This window comes from Sardina pilchardus, chromosome 17 (genome assembly GCF_963854185.1).
Source record: "Sardina pilchardus chromosome 17, fSarPil1.1, whole genome shotgun sequence".
NCBI lineage: Eukaryota > Metazoa > Chordata > Actinopteri > Clupeiformes > Clupeidae > Sardina > Sardina pilchardus.
In genome coordinates, this window is record NC_085010.1 from 26669050 (window position 1) to 26676844 (window position 7795).

A 7795-nucleotide genomic window follows, 5' to 3' on the forward strand; every position below is an offset into this window, starting at 1 on the left:
TCGACACAATGCAGTTGCATCGGCGGAGTAAACCTGTCAAAGTTTTGTTTGCGTCGCTTATCACCGCAACGGTAGCCAGAATGTTGAACTCCTACTGCTGCTTGGTGGCGATACGAAGAGTTGATTTCAAAACGTTACTGACAGACAGTTTACAATCGGATGACCCCGTCAGTGGAACCAAAATATGTCTGAGTTTATTTGCAAAGCTTATGTTAGCGAACTAGTATGACGTTACCCACAGGTTGCTTGAAGCAGCCGGCTCAACACACAGCAGGGCGAGTTGACCAATCACAGTCTTGTGTATTAAGTTAAAGCAAAAACATAGACTACATTCACAAAAAAGTTTTTATTTGTGAATGTTGATTAATTAGGCTACTGACATAGCCTCCTATTGTCTGCTCCATATTTGTATTATGTAAAGTTAATTTAATGATGGTCTTTGACAAATTGCTGAGTGTTGATCAAATGGAGGCACAGGCCTATGTTTGTACTGACTCACATTTTCATGGCCTTATTATAGCCTACTACTTTTTTGTACCAGTTTTTGTAAACTGAAAAAAAACATATCAATGTCAAAATTAGGATTAGGATAGGAGGATTAAATAGGCCTACTGGACATAAATATTGCTGTTTTTACTACGTCTCCCTCACATTTTCATCTGTTCTTACTAGTAGTAACCAAAACTATATGATTTACTTAATGTTATACAAGAACACAATATAATTGAATATAATTTAGTTCAGATTTGAGTTCGGTGATTTGAGTCCGGCCCTCCTCAACAGTCCCAGTTTTTCATGGGGCCCCTTGGGGAAAATAATTGCCCACTCCTGGCCTAAACTGTTGACGTTCAGTTGTATTGTCTATAGCTATTGATAACGTTACCTAGAGCTAACCGGTTACTGTAATGATAAGCAAATCCTAAGGTCTAGGCTACGGCAGGAGACAAGACGATACCGCAGCTGTGGCATGGTAGAATGTTTTCAGCTTAATGAGCATTGACGTAACAATTACGGTAATCTCTGCCGCCAAAGCGTCTCAACGTTAACTATATGAGAGTTTTAAAATCTTTTATCGTAAATATCTCTAAAAGTATAAAGTTCACAAATGTGAAAAATACATTGGCGAAATCTCCGTTACAAGACCTAGGAGGGTTTGAAAGACGTCAAACGGTTCAGTGGTTTTAGTGTTATAAATCGTTGATTTTGGTCGGAAGATGAATAATCCCGATAATAAGAAGAACAGGGATAACAGTAGGCTACATTGCATTGACATAGGGCTGGGCGATTATACGATCTCGATTTGTGATCGTGATCAAATTAAGTTCGATCACGGTGATCAGCTGTGGGTATACTTTCTCGATCACGTGCATAACATGCTGCAGCAAAGTGCACGACAACTATCACAACCCGCTTTCCTGGCACCGCACTGTCTGCATTAACCCTGCAGGGCTCCAGAGTGCGGTCGCATATGCACCCAACATTTTCAACAGTGCGCCTGAAAAAAAATCTAGGTCGCACTGGTGCGGCTCGGGTGAAAGCATATATTTCTTTCACAAGTTGCCAGGTAAACGTGGCTAGACTATGCGTGCAACTTTACCAAACTGTATAGAAGTTAACCCTCTCTCCTAGGACTGCTTTCTCTCTCTCTCTCTCTCTCTCTCTCTCTCTCTGCGGCGCGCTTAATGAACACCCGCCCCTCGACATGTACATTCACAATCGTGAAATCAATGACGTACAGTAGGCCTATAGAAGACGACTAGCGAAATCATAATTAAAATCCGGTTAGCATCATAGCATACTGCACAAATTTTATTAAAACTCTTGCATTCAAGTTGACTGATCATCTCAATGTTTTCCAACTCCAAGACCCAAAAGGGCCTGTCCCAAGGAGAAAAAGTATTGGCCTACCTTGAAACTTAAACACACGTGGGGAAACTGAACAGTCCAACCAGTAGACTATACTACCTAACTAATGCTATGCTACTTTGTTTACAATATTTTGAGGCTTCAAGCCGACAGCTGAATTAAAGGGATATTCCGCCATTTGTGGAAATACGCTCATTTTCCACCTTCCCTCGAGCAAAACAATCGATATTTACCAAGGCAACTTGCAGCTACTGGCACTACTACTGCTTGATGTCTATGGGGACTATTTTCAGATGCTGCGTACGATATCACTGCGCCTATGGTACGTTTGCAAGTTGCCTTGATTATTACGCCAGATGAGAGTGTAGTTCCATGTCAAATCAGCCTAGAAAAACGCCAGGTTTCATTTTCAGTTGGTCTTATTGCACTTTCTAACTTGAGAGGAGACACGTTTTAAATGGGAAAATTATCAGAAATCTTAGTCACTTTTAAACATGAAGCTAGCAGGCGAGAAGCTAATGGTCTAATCCGATTCAGTGATCTATGCTAGGCTGAAGCTAAAAGTTGTATCGCCAGACTCACAGAATGGCTGGATGAACGGGAACAAGGTAAATATCGATTGTTTTGCTCGAGGGGAGGTGGAAAATTAGCGTATTTCCAAAAATGGCGGAATATCCCTTTAAAGAAGCGGAGTTGTAATATGAATAGTCATGAATGTCATGAATATCCGAAATTTCAGTAGGCCTATGTAGAAAGCATTATACAGTGTATGTGTGTATATAGGCTATATATATATATATATATATATATATATATACGTATATATATAGCCTATATATATATATATATATATATATATATATATATAATTCTTTATAAAGAATATGCATATTCCTTATATATTGTGTTTCAAATAAAGACAAGCTTTTTCTACGCCTTATTGTTAAAAAATCATTCACATTATATACATATGAAAGGAGTGCGATAAAAGGTGTCCTTTTGGCGTTAAAGGCGATGCAATGAAAAATGTGCACCTAAATTTTGTGCTGGTGCACCTAAAAAAAAAAGCTAGGCGCACCGGTGCAACCAACGCAAAAAGTTAGTCTGGAGCCCTGACCCTATGAGCCCGACGGATGCAAAGTGCGTCTGATAAAAAAAAATTGTGATTAAAAATCGAGATCGTTCAATATGGGAAAAATAATCGTGATCAATTTTTTTGCCATATCGCCCAGCCCTACATTGACATGCAATGTAATGACTGATGACTTGGATTTAAGCTTCCGATATGACTTAATGCCTGTGGATTAGACTATATTATACCAGGCTTTGTGGAAAATAAAAGAAAAAAGCAAATGTCATAATAGATCATTATTGGCATTAGAAGATGGGTTGGCATGATAAGACATTTTTAGCAAATTCGAAGCAATGATCTAAATCATTTATTAACCTGATCACTGTGTCGGGTAGGCTATGAAAAGTATGCTATTTCAAAACGCTCAGGCTGTAGTTAGTGTTCTTCTCATTATTATTTCTGGGTCCCTCATTTTTGGCCAGCTCCTGCGCCTAGGTCTTTTGAGATATCGACACCGTTCCAACTCTAAAACGTTCGGTCAGTACCGGTGTAAGTTGCTCGAGAAGATGGTGTCACTGACCGTCCGGCATATCAGATTTAAAGTGTAACTGCACCCCATAACTCACTTCACATTTCTGAAAAAGGCTTTCAAAATGGGCGGGATGTTCTGAAATTTGGGAGGGAGGGGTTGGAGAGGGGCGGAGATGTAAGGGGCGTTGATATAGACTGGGCACTGCTGCAGCCAATCAACCATGGTGATTTCGTGTTAATCTGGTTTGACCACTTATGAGTAATGTCAATCAACAGCTCAAAAAACATATTTTAGGGTGCAGTTACACTTTAATAGAAAGCGAAACTAAATCTTCAGAGGTCACACATTTATTCCGAACTAAAGGAAATCGGCGGCGTAGTGGCCTGTGGTGGCCAGTGTTGGTAGTAACGGCGTTTAAGTATAACGGCGTTACTAACGGCGTTAATTTGTCAGTAACGAAGTAATCTAATTAATTACTTTTCTCATCGTTGCAACGCCGTTATCGTTACTGAGAATTTAAAGCGTCGCGTTACTACAATTTGGCTGAATGAAGCGCGTTCACTGGATAGGATCATGTAGGATGGAATACCCTGCCCCTGAGCTAATAAATAAATGTTTATTAGCCATCACCCTTGACAGACTAGGCATAGCTACCAAGATACTGTAGGCTACATCAGAGTGGAATCTGGAAATATAATTCATTATAGGCCCACTTCCAACTTCAGGAGGGGAAAAAAGACTTGAATAGGCTACTCACCAAATCCAAGCCATTTAATTTGCACATATGTAGCGAACTTGCCACGATAGCTTATAGACATAATAGTGACAAGTAAATGTGCACTTTCTCTGTCTGTAGGATTTCTATAGTTTCTCACAGGGCTACTTCACTGAAACTGAACGTATCTTCCGCGACCGCACAGCCCTGGCTGCTGAAGTGCCGCGAGAGCGCAGCAAATCGTCAGAAACAATGCCTATATTTAAGCTCACAATAATCAGACCGGCCCAAAACATTAACGGCCCACCGGGAATACTCCCGCATCTCCAGATAGCCACCCCGGGCCTGGGCTGGGTGAGCGGATGCCATGCGCACGTTCTGACTTCCACCCACTAATTGTACCGAATAATTGTGTTTTTATTCTTCAATCAGTTAGGCTATAATAAATATGTTTGACGTTAAAGATGTTATAGAACGTAATAGCGTTATAGAACATCAAAATTCACGTCAGTTACTTGAGTAGGCCTAACTAATTATTTTTACAGTGTGGTAACTGAGTTACTAACTCAATTACTTTTTGGCAGAATTAATTTGTAACGGTAACTAATTACTTTTTTAAAGTAAGATGACCAACACTGGTGGTGGCCACAGCCACACATGGTAACACAAACCTACACTTTACAAATGCACATCATTAGTTTCTTCTAGTACATCATGAGTTTGCTGCACATTTTATAGTTTGCAGTCACATGTGCTACTCTTTTCAGATAACTCGCTCTACACTTTGTTTCATTTATTTCATTAGTTAGTTTTCGTGCTTTAGCCTTACATTGTTTTATATGGATGTGTGGCAGAGCTGAGGGGTTATTTCTGGACGACTACGCCATCTAGGGGATTGCGCCCCAAGAAGTTTAGTTTTAAAATGGAATTCAATCAAGGACACAGATTTGTATAGGCCTACATCAAAAAGGACTGAAGACGTCTTTTCCAAAAATACACAAATACTTTTATTGGGAGGTTGACAAGGTACCAATGGAGTGGTCACTCTGTAAAACACTAATAAGTGTGACTGTGAGCAGTATAACACAACGATAATGTGTGGACCATGGGGGCACAGGGCCCAGAGAGGTTACTCAAATTTGGGTGTGGGGAAAGCAGAGGGGTATTCCACGAATGGAGGTTTAACAAACAGAGAGTTAACATTGAACTCTAGGTTGATTGACCTTGAGCCGACTAAACCAGAGCTGTCGGTTCCACCGCGCCGGTTAAAGAGACCCTATGCAACTTTCTGCAGGAGACGATCGCTCTTTGTTTACATCTGGAAGTCTGAGACAAAGAACCACGCTTGCAATTTATATATTTAAATATAGCCTATACATGTATAAATATACACACTAAAGCTGTCGGGGAAGCTCTGCAGAGAAAATGCAAGCATAAAACGAGCGAAAACGAAAAACGAAACCGAAACCAGAGATGAAATCGCCAATCCTGCATAGTTCCTCTTTAAGACTTAGTTTAATCAACACGGGGTTGGTTAACACTGGGTTGTGCGCGTACACGCCAAACCTATAAAGACGTGATGTATGGAGCATGGAAATCCTAATCAAAAAGGCGAAACGGGCTAGCTGCCGCTAGGGACGTCCAGATTTCAAGGCTAGAAACGGGCCGCATGTTTTTCAGAACTCAAACTCCAGGCTCTAATAAATTAGAAAAAGTTTTAAAAAGTAACAACAAAGCCTCTGCCATTCAGAGAAACCCTGGCAGCTGATCGCTGACTGCGTGAATGCATACGTTTCATGACAAAACCACGTTCCGAAATATTTGAACCATGAATCTATTCATATCTCATAAGTTTTCATTCCTACCACATAACCTGTTATTTTATAAAGATGTGGGCTACTTCGATGGGCCCAAGCGATCATCTGATCAAGTAAAGATGAAATATTACGATTCATGGTAGTAATTATATCATTTTCCCTCCCTCAGCAATTAAAGAATGATTAGATGGATGAAAACAGTGTTTTTTAATTGAAATTCATTTCAATCCATTTGTGGAATTTCATATGGGTCAAAGGTGGATCAAAGGCGGCATCTCTTTGCGCAGAATGGCTATATTGTGGAGGACGGCGCATGCAACAATACGCAAGCCCGTTCGGACACACTCTTACACTACGTATGCATTGAAATCTGGACTTCAATATCCCAAATGTGTTTTCAATCGCAGGTTCTGCTGTGTGCCAGGTTAAATGTTGCCTGTGGTCAAGGAGTGGGATTAGGGTACAGGGTGATGAGCATCGGGGCCTCGATCCCCAAGGAGCTACCCATGTATGTTGAAATGTATAGGTCTAAATACATCCTGGCATCGTAAACCGAACCAGGCAATTTTGCCTCCAAATAAGTAATCATGTATGAAGCATCATATATCATCTTGGCTGATGATAAAATCGACAGCGATTAACAAACCATGTTGAAGATATTGTAAATGGCCAATATAGGCTGCATATACCTACCTACATTTATACTGCTTTAGCCTTTCCTGTTCGCATAATCGGCCTCATATAGCCTATGGCTGGGGCCTTAGGCACTTGTGCCATCAATGCACCCAATTACATATATGATACCCATATGAAAAGTCAACAGCAAGGATCATTTGTGTGCCACTTAGGGACACTTGAAGCATATATTGGTGACCTGTGAGTTGGTGAAACTCCATTTTAATCACCCTCTTGAGTTGTAGCCAGGAAAGCGGATGAGGTCGCGCACCAACCGCTCCAGCGCAAGACAGACTTTACGCACTGATTGGCAGACCGTAGCTTTCCCTATATGCTCAGCATCTCAAATACTGTACAGAAGTCACAAATAAACAGAGAGCTATGCAAATTGTTTGCAGTAAACTGAGGCCAGGTGCACGATTGGTAACGTAGGGCTGGAGAAGGTATACTTCAATATATTAAAGATTCACGCGAAAAAACGGTAAAAGAAAGCAAACCACTAAGGTGCACAAAGGAAAGGACCATTGAGGGAAGGGTTCCACTACCGACCCACTGCTGTAGGTCACAGCTCCTGGCTTCCACACACAGAGAAAGGCAAACTGATTAGTAAGGTCAATGAGCTGATGAATATCAAAGTAGCTAGTTAGATACAATATGGAAGAGTATGGAACACTTATCTTTAACAAGCCAGGCCCTGGGGCTCGGTGCTAGGTGGGCGGCCTCTGCAGTCTGCCCCAATAGTCCACTGTAAAATACAGTCAATGACACAAAAGGCCATCCAAACATACAAGTACATGCACCTCCTCAACCACAAACACACATGCACACGAGCACACAAGCACATACTGTACACCCCAACCACAAACACACGATCACATGCACCCTGACTGTAAGCAAACGCACACGCACACACAGACACAATCATGTGCACAAGTACACACGTACTAGGGCTGTCCACGACCAAGGATTTCGTTGGTCGACCAGAGGCTGTCATTTACTCCGACTAATCGATTAATCGCCCCCCCCCAAAAAAAAAAAAAAAAAAATTTTTTTTTAATGCCCAGCTTTTTTAAAAATTTTTTATTATTATTATTATTTTTAATGCCCGGCTGCCAGTA